This window comes from Gossypium arboreum, chromosome 11, assembly GCF_025698485.1.
Source record: "Gossypium arboreum isolate Shixiya-1 chromosome 11, ASM2569848v2, whole genome shotgun sequence".
Lineage (NCBI taxonomy): Eukaryota > Viridiplantae > Streptophyta > Magnoliopsida > Malvales > Malvaceae > Gossypium > Gossypium arboreum.
In genome coordinates, this window is record NC_069080.1 from 99,513,612 (window position 1) to 99,528,886 (window position 15,275).

Sequence of the window (15,275 nt, forward strand, 5' to 3'; positions counted from 1 at the left end):
TTACTCAAGAACTTACATAGGATGTCGTCGAACGATTTCAATGGCTAATCGACCACTTTTCCTTCCCTTTGTCGGATCTAGTTCCCTTTGCTCTTGAGCTTAATTTAACAAATAAATCGGTTTAATCATTTGAGCATCGAAGAGGAATACAAGGTACTTAGCCAATATATATACTCGTTAGGCATCAATATGCTTGCCTCTAACCGAATGCATGCACACCAATTTCCCCTCATGTGGCCGAATATGCATGTCCATGTTGAGGCCAATCATACACTTAATACCACACAAAAACAGCATACATTTTACTAACTAACGTATTACATATCGTAGCTCAATACACATCTCTCATTTATTTCATAACCGAAACATCATCATATGCAAAATATATACCTTGAGATAGTATATATGTCATACCAATACATCATGTGCAACATATATGCATGTAGGTGCAAGGGCCGAATCTCAAATTGATTATAACTATCCCATATATTTTCATCATGGCCGAATGTTCCTTCCACACCATTTACCATCACAAAGCATGGATTTCATCATCCAACTTACAAGCTTACAATGTCATGAAGTTTAATCTCATAGTATCTATCAAACTCTCACTCAAAAGTGTTAAAAGAATATTCAAAATCATCAATCCACCATCACATGCACCATTACAAAGTTTCACTTTTAGCATGCAAATGATGTCAACACAATCTCACCTTAGCCGAATATCATCTCCATGACATAGTGAGGATTTGAACCATGGCTAGTTAGAACTCAAGCTAACTACTAAAATATACATGAATCTCATGGCAAAACATCAAACTTACCTTAATCTCAACACAAGTATGGCCAAACCTCCTCCTAATCCCCCCTCCAAACCAAGCATGAAGCAAGACCCCTTCGTTCTTCCTTAGAATTTCAGCTCAAAGAAAGTGAAAAAAAAGATGAACAACAATTTTTTTCTTCTCTTTTCCTCTACTCACGGCAATGGGGGGGGGGGGGGAGAAGCCTTCACACACATTTTTTTTTTCTTTCTTTATCACCCATACTTATTTGTTTATTGTTTCTCCCTAATGCACCAACAAAACATGTTTCATGACATGTTTAGCCCATACACCCTTGTCATGGCCGGCCATTAGCTAATAAATGGGGAAGTTGACATGCAAACCCCTCATTTTTGCATGCATGATCAACTAGTCATTACACATTTCCCCCTCATACTTTTAAAGTTTACTACTAGGTCCTTTCTAGTGAAATTCACATTTATAACTCTAAATTAAAGCATCAAAAATGTCACACATGAGTTAACACATATTATAGGCATCAAAATAAATATCAAATTATTTTTATGCCTCGGTTTTGTGGTCCCGAAACCATATTCCGACTAGGGTCGTTTTAAGGCTGTCACAAAACTAATTTTGTTCTAAGCATTCAAATACTAAGGGATCCAAAGAAAAAAGTGATAGCACTGTCTCAAGCTTCATACATAGTGATTGGCAGCACGCATACGCATTAAAACACTAAATTTATAAAGCTATTTTTAAAGCCTAGTTTATTGCAAATGTACATTGTTAGTTGTAATATTTATAGTTCCGATGGAACATGAAGTATTCCAAGAGTTCGAACCCAAAGGAAGAGGCAATTGAGCAATAGCTAGCATTCACAATAGAGTCTAAGCGGTTACTAGCACGATTTTATTGTACGACGATCCATAACAAGAAGAATTTGTAAGAAGATTAAATATTCTATTTTAAGGACTAAATTGCTAGAAATGTAAAATTAAGGGACTATCTAGAAAATAATTAATGGGGATTGGTTTATTAAAATTTTATCCAATTTATTACGATTTAGTCCTTGGTTCAATTTATTACCTAAGTTCTTAGTTATATTCGATTTAGTCCAATTTATTACTTAAGTTCTTAGTTCTATTTGATTTAGTCCAATTTATTACGATTTAGTCATTGGTCCAAAGATATTAGTTTACCCACATTTCCATCAACCAACCTCCTTCAAGGTTTAAATACTCATACTCGAAGTGAAGGAAATAAATATGGAAATGGAAAACAAAGTGGCTATGAAAGTAAAGCTTAAGGAAAAGATAATTGTTGAGATTTTTGTGCAAGAAAACTTAAAGGCATTCAACAAGAAAATCTGAAGTAAATAACATAAAAGGAACAAACTTTAACAGATTTAAAGTCAAATAAACTGAAATACATTAAACTAAAGCTTTAAGAGTTTTGAAAGTAAAGTACATGAACTGTAAATGTAAATAAACCTTAGTTGTAATAAATGCAGAAAATAAAACCTAAACTAAGGTAGAAGAAGAGAAAAATAAAAACCCTAGAAAAGTGCAGAGAAAAAAATAAAGAAAACCTAGAAAAAACTAAACCTAAAACTAAGCTAATCTGTGTGTCTCTCCTTCTTAGTAAATTTTGACTGTTTTGAAGTGTATTCGGGTAACTTTTCATTGCCAAAAATGCCCCCACACGAGCCTTGTGTGGTTGGTGGTCTGGGTAGACAAAGACAACCCTTTTATGTCCAAGTTTGTCTCCCTAACAAAGGTGGTATCACGGTGCCCAGAAGAGGATATTGCGATACCTTGGGTAGTTTTGAGCCTTGGAGTCTTCCTTGGAAGGTGGCTATCACAATACCTAAAGAGGATATCATGATACCACTGAAGGGAGTCTTCACTCTCCTATACTATTTGAGGTATTGTGATTCCAAGGAGTGGATATTGCGATACCCTTTGCCTTGGTGCCATTCTCGCTTATTTTCGACCTCCAACACGTCATTATATCACTTAATGACATGTTAGGCCTCTCAATGGAACTATTGGCCAATTTAGGTTAGAAAATGATCAAAAAATGAAACATTTCCACTTATTAACCTAAAATATGAAAATAAAAAAAAAACTACACTAAAGAAGCTATTTTGTTCGAGAAAAAACTCCTTAAGTGCATCGGAAAAGCCTAATTTGCCACATCAATTTGTGGCAGATCACATAGACAAGATATTAGAGCATCATGCAATGATAGATTTGAAGAAGTAAATCAATCTTCCTTATTGAGATTTCATCTCTCTTTGAAGGATTTTCCTAAGAAAGTGGAAGAAAAAGAGAACATAAGAAAGGTTCATTATGCTTCGATAGTACGAAGTCTAATGTATGCAATGTTATGTACACAGCCAAATATCTGTTTTGTAGTGGGGTCGGTGATAAATCTAAATTATATAGACTTTTTTAGCATATTCTGACTAGTAATTCATGCAAATTTTGAGTATTTCTACAACAAATTCTGTGATTTTATTATAAAATTATAGACATGGAAGAAATTAATAACAAATCTCCATTTTTAAACTTTTATATGCTAAACTTACATATTTTTTTCTAAATCTGAAGTAGTTTGGTGCAAAAAGAGAAAAGACAATCTCAAAGCTCACATTTTTTTACGGTAAAATGCTACATCATTCATGTCACACTTGCCATGTAGTCGAGGGCTAATAAGTAATCAACTGTGGACATTCAAATTTATTTAATTTAATTTATGGATCATGGAATTGACTTGACCCAACTAATAATTAGATCATGGAAGTAGGCTAGCTTGTTACTTAATTTTGAAGCCAAACCGTCCATTAAGGAGAAAAGAGCCCAAATTTAGCTATGAGCAACCCAACCATCCATGGATTAATTAATTAAGGGTCTTTATACTTGTTAAAAAAATCACAAAACAACCCTAACAATTTTTCTAAGTGATCGTTCAACTCCATCCCTTAAATTAAGCCTTGGACTAGCTATTTTTAGCAAATTCGTCCACTCCATTCCTTTTCTTAAGGTGGTTGACCATAAAGGGGGAATTGGCATGCTATTTTTAGCAAACTCAAGCCATCCCCTCCTAGTACAAATACACCCCTTCACCCTCCTCATTTGATCATCCTTTCTTCATCCATCTTTCTATCTTTGTTTTCCTTTCTTATTTTTCTATTTTCCAAGTAAGTTGTGCAAGGATTTGAGAAGCAGCCTATTTGGCCATTAGGGAAACATTTTTTCTTGGTTTCTATGACAAGGAGTGGAGTAAAAAGGAGGAGTAAGAAAGTTATGCCATGAAGAACCATTGAAAATAGCTTTGCAATTCTTTCCCTTTACTCTTTTAATTTCTTATTGTTTAGTTTAAGGAAACATGTTTGCAACTAAGGTTTATGTTTTTAATATAATTATGGTTGCTTAATTCCATCGGTGTTAGAATAATTTAATTTCCATGGTTTAGCTTATTTATGCTGTTAGTGATGTTATGTGCTTCGGTTGTTTATATATTCAGATAAAATTATGGCTATGTTATTCATATATTATAATCGTAAGGGTGGATTAATTTTTAAATCCTGTCCAAATTGAATCAATTAACATAATATCGGAATTGTTAATATTTAGTCTAGATTTGGGAGAATTAGGTTAAAGTTTGTAATAATTCGGAAGAACCTTATTACCTTACATAATTCTAGGATTAATGTGATTAAACTATTTCAGTATAGAAATATTACTGTTACCTCACGTAATTTGTTTTTCTACTTATTAATTTTACTCAGTTATTGACATAGGCATATGCTATACTTAATACTTTAGTAAGTTGAATTCTTAGACGATGCCTAAAAGGGTAACCTTGAAGTCGTGACAAACAAGCGATTAAACTTTAGACTTTAAGAGAAGCTAAAGTACCCGTAATTAAAATAGGGTTAATAAACAACCGAGTTGCCATGGAATTTTTCGTAACATCATTAATAGTATTTAAATATTTCTAAGTTAGAACGGAAAAGTATTCTAATATATGCATACTATTGTGATTTTTCTTAAAGACTTGAATACTTACTTCCTCATTTATTTAATTTTAAGCATACTTAGGTTAGTTTAATTTAGTTAAAACCCATCACTTGAATTTATTTCCATCACCAACCAATTTGCTAGTAATTAATTTCACAATACTTGATTCATATAAGACAGTCCCTTTGGAGATGATAACTCGATATACTTATCAATTTATTACTTGTTACGATTGTGTACACTTGCACATTTTCACTTGTTACAAATGTTTGGCGCCATTGTCGGGGGTGTTGCTTTAATCATTATTTGTGAAATTATTTTTGCAATTTGGTTTAGTTTTTTTATTCATAACTTAATTAACTTTTTTGATTTTCTTTTCAGGTACTTATGAGCATTGATCAAATTATCAACTTACTCCAAGTAGACCTTGAAATTGAATGGGCATTCAAACAAAGAAGACGAGAAAGACAAGCTCCAGACACGAATCCTGATCAAAACCATGATCAAAGAAATGGAGCCGCTTATGCTTGCAGTCCAATCATTGCTGATAACAAAGACCGACCCATAAGATAGTATGCCATTCCACTTCTCCATGAACTTAATCCCAGTATTGTTAGACTAGAGATCTTGGCACCATAATTCGAGTTAAAACTTATGATGTTCCAAATGTTTCAAATAGTAGGCCAGTTTAGTGGGATGCTTACTGAAGATCCACACATTCACCTTCAATTATTCAAGGAGGTGAGTGATTCTTTCAAATTGGCTGGAGTGATCGAAAATGCACTAAGGTTGAAGTTGTTCTCATACTTATTAAGGGACAGAGCACGAGCATGACTAAATTCGTTGCCACCTGGTTCAATTTATACATGGTAAGAGGTAGTAGAACGCTTCTTGATAAAGTATTTTCCACCCAGCAAAAATAATAAATTGCGAAAAGATATCACCACCTTTCAACACTTGGATGATGGATCCTTGTATGAGGTGTGGGAGAGATTCAAAGAATTATTACGAAAGTGCATTCACCATTGGATTCCACATTGCATCCAATTGGAGACTTTTTATAATGGTCTTAACACACACACGAGGACGGTGGTAGACACTTCTGCAAATAGAAATCTCATTTCTAAGTCTTAAAAATGAGGCTTACGAAATTATTAAGAGAATTTCCAACAATAACTATCAGTGGCCAACCAATCAAGCAGCTATAAGAAGATGAGTAGTAGGAGTACATAAAGTTGATGCCCTTACTTCACTTGCAACTTAGGTATCTTCTATGTCTTCAATGCTTAAGAATTTTACTACTAACAGTTTTAATAATAATGTTGTAGCTCAACCACCAAGTCAATTTAAAAAAATTTCATGTGTATACTATGGAGATGGACAGTTGTTTGAAAATTATCCATCACACCTAGAGTCCATTTATCATATGCGAAATCCAAATCAAAACAAAAATGGGCCAGGACCACAACCCAACTTCTATAATCCCTCATGGAAGAATCACCAAAATTTCTCATAGAGTAAACAAGGAATTGGTCCAAACAACACTTACATACAACCAAGACTAAATCAATCGCTAAGGTTTTCTCAGCAAGTTCAAAACCCACCACCAACTGAACCTTTGAAGCATATTGAGAATTTTTTGAAGGCTTACATAGAGAGAAATGATGCCTTGATTCAAGGCCAAACAACATTGATCTAAGGCATGGCAACAATATTGAAGAATCTGGAAAATCAAGTGGGACAGTTAGCTAATGAGCTTAAAAGCAAACCCCAAGGTGTTGTTCCAAGTGACCTAGAAAATTATTCAGCAACCAATTCTTATAATAATCTTGAAAACTTATTAAAAATATACATAGAAAAGAGTGATGGAATTCTGAGGAATCTGGGGAACCAGATGGGGGTAGCTCGACACAATTACACCAAAAATCCAAGAATTTTAGGAAAGGAGAATTGCAAAGTGGTCACTTTGTGAAATGTAAAGACATTAAAGCTTAAGGTTGTCAAGGTTGAAGATGGGCCCACAAATAAGGAGCAAATTCAACTGAGTGTTGGAAGTCCTGATTAACAGAAGTCGAAATTTGCAACTCCTAAAAAGGTAATATCGCAACAAGCTAATTCTAATAAACTAACTACTAAAATAAATGCAAAAATATTGTAACACCCCTAACCCGTCTTTGTCACTGGATTAGGGTTACAAAGCATTACCGTACAATCGATAATATTTGAACATCATATCATTCAACACGTTAATAATATCATAAATCATTCATTCACATGCATAGTCCCTAAATCGAGCCCTCGAGCCCCTAAAAATAGCTTAGGAGAAATTTGAGACTAATTTGAAACAAATTGGAAATTTTAAGGAAAAGATGCAAAAATTGCAAAACAAGGGTCACACGACTGTGTGACATAGCCCCAGTCAGTGTAACTTTCAAACTACGGACACATAGCCGTGTCCCAGCCTTTGTTCTCACCCGTGTAACTCTCTAAGTAGGTCATACTCCCGTGTGGCAGGCCGTGTAACTCTCGGAGTTGCCCCACATGCCCGTGTGCTAGGCCGTATTCTAGCCCGTGTAACTCACTTACTTGAACCCTAAGAAAATCACTAGATGTCACACGATCGTGTCGCGAGGCTGTGTGCCTTATACGACTGTGTCACACGTTCGTGTCCCAAACCATATGAGCCCAAAATTTACCTAAAATCAAACCATTTCAAAACCATTTCATGCATAAACATTTAATCCAATTGTGCACACTTTCAAAGGACCAAAACATCATCCAAGCACACATATATTTTCCATTTCCAAGACCCTAGTTCAACTAACCAATATGCCATTCAAAGGCACCACCATTAGTATCCAAACATCATTTACCTAAACATGTTCACATACCTCATTTCATGCATACAAATCTAGTCCATTTAGATACTAAAACATACCATATTTAACCATTTCCAGACCATTCAAAACATACCATAAAGAGCCTTATAAACATGCATAATAAGGTAATGAAAATGACATAGTTTGACAAGGCATCAAATGGTACCAAATCAACATAACTTTCAAAACTTGTACATGTAAAAACCATTAACTCATTCATCAAAATACTATTACAAAACACCCTAAACATGACATTATCCTTAAGAACTACCGAAATGACTATTGGATAATACGATAGATCTTTGATGAGCTTCCAACCAAATCGAGCTTTTAATAAACTATAAAATAAAGGAAAGAAACTACGTAAGCAACGAGTACTTAGTAAGCTCGTATAAACTTAAATACAACTTACCATTTCATTTGCATAATGTATATAGTATAAGTGTAATATCAACTAAAACCATAAGCTTGACATAAGCCTATACAACATCACCAAATTCACAAGTTAGTACTCTTGTACATTGTTCAAATGAATTCATCCATAAACAAGTGAATTTACACATGTAATTACATCATTTAGTTCATAAATCATTTTCATAAGTTTATGATACATTCCATTTGAACACTTACCATTTCGTTTCCTTTTCAAACCCATTGAACCATGCAGAATTACAACGGATACTGGGGAAAGCTAACACGAAGTATGCCTTTACATATAATCGTAACCTTTCCTTTACATCATTGCTCACACGAGTTGTGAAATGGGTCTGCTTACACAAGCTGTAGGTTGGAATGTAAGCTACACGATGCTGCTCACACGAGCTATGTAGAATCCACAACAAATGTAGGACCTTAGCCATCAGTAGGACATTCAAGACCAACACTCGAAAAATGAAATCCCTAATGGCATGTCATTTGTATCCTAAGAATTCCTAAGGTTCAACAAAGACTCAATATCCGTCAATTCATCATAGCATTGATACGTTTATATATCGATCCTTTTACATTAAACATAACATAGTAAACATTATATTTAAATAACATTAACATAATTACCGTTCATATGAACTTACCTCAACAATTAAGGCATAGTAGTTTAATTGAACTAGTCCGAAGCTTTAACTTTTCCTCGATCTAAGTCTGAACGTGGTTTTTCTTGATCTAAATAGATAATTTCAATCAATTAACTACTTCTAGTAGTCAATTTAATCTACATTTCATATTAATGCAAAATTACCAATTTGCCCTTAACATTTTAACTTTTCACAATTTAGTCCTTAAGCTTATAACTTAGAATCTAACCATTTCCAAATATAAGTTAACCAAAGATGTAAGGAACCTTGAAAAAACCCATATTTACCATCTTTTCATAGCAAAACCTTAGCATTTATACTTTTAACAATTTAATCCCTATTTCTAAAATTCATCAAAAATCACTTAACAAAACTTGTTTATTTTTTGATAAAGATTCATAATATATCAATTTATATCAAAACTAGCTCAAAAGAATTCATGATAAGTCCCTCAACCTTTAATAGTTTTACAAATTAACCCTTGGGCTAGCTAGATTAAGCTAAAATAATCTTAAAAACATAAAAATCATTAAAAATGGGGTTGAAAATCATACCATGCAAGAGAAACAAGCCTTGGCCGAACTCTTCTCTCCTTTAATGGCTAAAATTAGTTTTGGCATGAAGAAAGCAAGAAGATGATATCTTTTATTTTTTAATTTGCTTAACATTTTAACTTAATTGTCAATTTACCAAACTAACTTTTTAAAATCTTTAAAATTTCATTAAATCCTATCCATGCATATCCATTATCTCATTAAATGTTTTATTTATTATTCAAGTCCATTAGTTTAAGGTTTCATAGCCATTTGACTCCTTTAACTAATAGAACTCAACTTTTTCACCTTTTACAATTTAGTCATTTTCACTTAATTAACTAAGTAAACTTTAAATTTTCTTAACAAAATTTTAATATGACCTTAATACAATCCCGTAGGCCTTAAATAAATAATAAAATAATAATTTACTCGTCAAAATTATGGTCCCGAAATTATTATTTTCGATATCACTAGAAACGGGCTGTTACAAATATTACCTCGATAGAGTTGTCCAATTCAAGCCAAGATTTTGTCGCCTCCTTATCTTTTAAGGCTCTAGAAACATAAGCAGTAACACCCAATTTAAGAGAATTTGGGATGTATTGAAAAAATTGCGTAGCAGCATTCCGTTGGTGGAAGTATTGGAGCAAATCCAAACTACTAATAAAGAATTTCTTTCTAAGAAGAGAAGGTTTGGAGCATTTGAAACTGTAGTCATAATTACAAAATGTAGCTTATTTTTGTAGAATAGATTGCCTCCCAAGATGATGAATCTAGAAAGTTTTACCATACCTTATAGTATTGGATAATCCTATTGTGGTAAGGCTTTGTGCGATTTGGGATCGAGTATTAACTTGATGCCCATGTTGGTGTTTAGACGATTGGATGTTGGAGAGGCTAGATCGACTACTGTTACACTTCAACTAGCAGACAGATCAATAGCACATCTAAAAAACAAGATTGAATATGTATTGGTATGTGTTGATAAATTCATATTTCCTACTAACTTTATTATCCTAAAATTTAAAGTAGATAAAGAAGTACCAATTGTCATTTATTTCATTTTTTCTTTACTGCTATTTTACAATTTAGTTTAAATATTAAGTTGCAACTATGAATAAAATTCAGCAAATTAGCACTTTAATTTTTCCATGAAAAATGATAAGTGTGGAAATAGTGATGTGCATGTCTAGGATTGGATCTATCAAGGAAAAACTTGATACTTAAGTAGTCAAATCTAACTCACCACCCTTTCTTGGGATCATACCAGAAATAATTTTTTTAAAACTTTTGAAAAAAATTAAAATTTTCCATCAAGTTATGTTTAAGTAAAATAGTGTTCAGAAATTTAATTTTTTCTTAATTATGTTAGCTTAAGTATGTATAAAATTCTATTGTTTCAATTATTTTTATGTTAGCTTAATTATGTCAAAAATGCTAAACTTGGTAATTGTGCATAAGTCAACCCATGAAAATTTAATTCCTTAGAAAAATTAAGTATGCATGAAAGTTTAAGTGTAACACCCCAATCCCGTATCTGTCGCCGGAATAGGTAAAGGGGCATTACCGGACTTGAAACTCATATCAGAACAGTAAATTTTTTTTTTTGAACATTCCTTTAGATAAGTACTAAAGACGGTCAGGGATACAATTTAAACTTCTATAAGTACACATTCAAAAGATGCCATTTTTGCATGACTTATATACATTAACTAAAATATTCTTCGACCCTTTGGTCTATTCTATACATGCCATAAAATAATTCAAAACATAACAGTAACAAGCAGTGGATAGTGATAGTGTGACTAGTTGCTGACGATCCCCGAGCCTGTAGCTTCGAAATGAGATCTATAAAACAGAAAAACAAAGTAAATGGAGTAAGCATTACAATGCTTAGTAAGTTTTAAGCAGTGTCAACAGATAACAATCAAATTATAACATAGTGGTTCGTATTTTTATTTCACTCTTCCTTCGGGCATACCATCCCTTTACCGAATATGCACATCTCAGCATATACAATAGGCAGATAAACTTTCACATAAAAGTGAGCTCATGTGACATAGATATATTGCATAATTTCACATAACCTCTCACACTGATCCGATGTCACATAATCATAGGAATAGTCTCATAGATTGCTCACGTATGCATCACATAACTACCTTATGATTTAGTTCAAATCAAGCTCACATATAAACTTGGAGTACATACCGCTTAACCTTTCGCATTGAATATATTTATAAGCAATTCTTATTACGAAGTCTTATAGCTTTAACCTCTACTCGGATTATCGGCGAGACCTTTAGCTCGATGAAATCTCCACACGGTTATCGGGTCTTACCGGACAAAATCTCTACACGTGGTCATCGGGTCTTACCGGACATAATCTCCACACGTAGTCATCGGGTCTTACCCGGACATAATCTCCACACGTAGTCATCGGGTCTTACCCGGAATATATTTCCAAGTTTCATGTACATTTAATCACATGTTACAACATTCACATCAACTGTCATATTTGTAATTCATTTGCCTCATCAAATATCTAATGATACACACCTTTCACATTTGGTCATTCGGCCACAATATACACACATCTCCTACATATTTCACACTAGCCCTTCGGCTTTACCACGTATACGTATCTCATACATATTTCACATTAGCCATTCAGCTTTACCACATATACATATCTCATACATATTTCACATTAGCCATTCGGCTTTACCACATATACATATCTCATACATATTTCACATTAGCCATTCGGCTTTACCACAAATACATATCCCATACATATTTCACATTAGCCATTCGGCCTTACCACATATACATATATTTATCTTGTGCATCAATTTCAGCAATAGCTTATAAGCAACTCAAATAGTTTCATCAATGTTTTCAACAAATTCACATATTCACTACAAGCTGTTTTCCTGAGCAATAGTCACTAAATTATTTATAACTGGAGCTAAAAAACTCAAAATCAATTGACGTTAATTTTCCCTGAATATAGATTCATATATCTTCCATCCATAAAATTTTCAGAATTTTAGGTTTGGCCAATCAATACCAGATTTTTCTTAAAGTTTCCCCTGTTTCACTGTTTGACTAATCTGACCAGTCTTCACTACGAATCAAATTTCTCATTGTAAAGAATTCAAAATATGTTCTATTTGATTTCATTTGAAACTAGACTCATTAAGGAGTCTAAGCATATAAATTTTATCTTGTAACCATTTTTGTAAAAATTATAGTGATTTTCTAAAAACAGAATAGGGGATTTCAGAGTCATTCTGACACTGTCTCACACAACTTTAAATATCTCTTTATAGGAAATTTATTTGCTTACACGGTATATTTTATAAGAAACTAGACTAATTAAGCTTTGATTACATATTTTATTCAGCCTATAATTCCACACCAACAATTTATAGTGATTTTCTAAAATCACATTACTGCTGCTGTCCTAAGCAAATTATTACAATTTGCTCTTAAATTTCCAAGTCCAAACACTTATGAACTTACCATTTGAGTTTAAGACATATCATGGCCACATCATATCTTATTAAATCAACTCAATATGTCCTATTATGATTGAATTTACTCAACGTTTAATCACTTAAAACTTACCTCGGAAGTGGTCGACGACTAGATATCCACTGCTATTCGTTTACTTTCTCTTTTCCCCTATTCGACTTTGATCCTCTTTGCTCTTAAGCTTGGATTACACAAATTTAACTTATTGTTAATCAACTAATCAAGCATTGTATCATGAGCATATTCGGCTTTCACACATTTTAAACATAGTAATAATCATGCACATTAAAATCAAAATGCAATTAATCCCATACACAAAAATATAGGACACTTCACTTCTATCTACTTATATACACGTATCACATAAGACTATTTCATACTTTCTATCACCTAAACAAACAACAAATTTTCCAATTAATTTCTTGAGTCCACATTCGGCATCTATATCCACAAAAACACATTAGCCAATTACTATAAATTATCTAAACATTTTTCACTTAAATCACACATACATATCATGCTAGCACATAACACCATGATTTTGTCCTAATTTGGACAGCCAATAATTTAAGTATTATAGCAGCATATTAATTAGCTAAGTACCATAAATTTGTCCTAATTTGGACAGCCAATAATTTACAGCATTACAGCAGCAAATTAATTAGTAATAAACTATCTTAAGTTCAATGTTAACTCCCTCATGCAAAGAACCAGACAGCATGCAAGTTAACTTCCAACATTCGGTCAAAGCATTTAAATAAAAGAATATGCATGCTAAATTTCCAGCATTTGGACAACATTTCAACTTGAAATTTTCCAGCCTTTCACCTTCAATATTTCAATATTCAAAAGCAAAAGAAGAGTACAACTAATCAATTAAAATTTTTGAACATAATTCAAGGTATATGTTCAACTAAATATTCATGTTAACTCATAATCAATAAGATATTAAGTAGAAAATAAAAACATTATTAGCATGCATGCTATCTACATACAACAACCATTCGACTTCCATCTATTATCAACCCTCAATACAGAAAACACCAAAACCAACATCAAAGAAATATAAACATCCATGACCAAATGTCATCTTCATCCATTTACAAAAATTTTGCCATGAGCTGACTTCTATACTTGATGACCACTTCAAATATACAAGGATTTTCAATGAAAGAGCATTAAACATACCTTAATCTATACATTCACCATAGCCGAATGCCTTAGCTTCATTTCCATTTTCTTTTCTTTATGGTTTTCGGCAAAAATGCAAGAAAGGATGAGTGTAACTTTGTTTTTATCACCATCTTCTATTATATTTCATTTTAATAAGCCAATTACTAAATTAATCTTTGTAATTTAATATCAAAACCCTTTTTAATGGTGGTCCATTACCGTCCACTTACCTATATAGTGGCCAAATATCATTTAATAATTATATTTCTTCTTTCTTTCTCAACATTTGGCAAGCACAAGGCAAGGATGTATGGCTTCCCCCTTTTTTTATTTTAAAATTTAAACCATTAACTATTATAATATAATATATAATGCATATATGGCTATACAACCATCATCATGGCCGGCCACTTACATAAAAATGGGGAATTTGACATGCAAATCCCCATATTTTAAGCCATGCAATATTTGACCACTACACTTCAACCTACCACAATTTCAATATTTTTCACATAAGTCCTTTTTAACTAAATTCACATGCAATCGACTAAATCGAAGCTTGAAACTTACACTCATTCATATTCACATATTTTAGACAATAAATATCATATTTAAATACTTTGGTGACTCGGTTTAGCGGTCCCGAAACCGCTTTCTGACTAGGGTCAATTTAGGGCTGTCACATTAAGTCTTTAGACTTGACTTAGTAATTTCCTTGAGGTGAAATCCTAGAAGGCATGGTAATTTAAAAATGATGTATGCAAACTTTTGTTTGAACCGTTTGAGCCTTTAAGCCAACCCTAATAATAATTATCCCTTGAAACCTTACTTTGAGCTATATAGCCTAATTGTTTTCTGAACCTTATATTAATAAGCCATCCTTTCTTTAATAATTATCCCTACTTGTCCCAATCTTACACTCAGTGCATCTAGAATATTTTTTGTGATTAAGTTTGGGGGAGTAGATAAAAGTATTGGGATGCTCAAAATGTTGAATTATATGCTCAAATAAAGCAATAGTTGTTGCTTAAAAAAAGAGAGCAATTGTTGAAAAAGATGTACAATGAGCATAAGTACTCAAACACAACATAATTGGTGTTCTTGAATATAATTATAATTGGAAGCTCCGAGGTATGATGAGTCTATGATATTAGCCTAAAAATTATCCATCTCTTTTTCATACTCTAAACCTAGCCCTATTACAGCCTTATGAAAGACCTATTAATTTAGATTACTGTGCCGACTATATTAGTGGAGAAGAATTCAA

General features: G+C 32.8%; 1 long non-coding RNA gene and 1 other non-coding gene across 2 annotated transcripts; both read right to left on the reverse strand.

Annotated features, from left to right (window-relative positions):
* Nucleotides 1-5,731: 5,731 nt before the first annotated feature.
* LOC128284572 (small nucleolar RNA R71) lies at nt 5,732-5,838 on the reverse strand. Its single transcript, XR_008274996.1, has one exon. It is a non-coding gene; the product is annotated as a small nucleolar RNA R71 (small nucleolar RNA).
* Nucleotides 5,839-10,912: 5,074 nt separating this feature from the next.
* On the reverse strand, nt 10,913-14,143 carry LOC128283599 (uncharacterized). The gene is made up of 3 exons (XR_008273982.1): nt 14,024-14,143; nt 12,929-13,016; nt 10,913-11,143 (listed from the first exon to the last, which is right to left on the reverse strand). It is a non-coding gene; the product is annotated as an uncharacterized LOC128283599 (long non-coding RNA).
* Nucleotides 14,144-15,275: the final 1,132 nt, after the last annotated feature.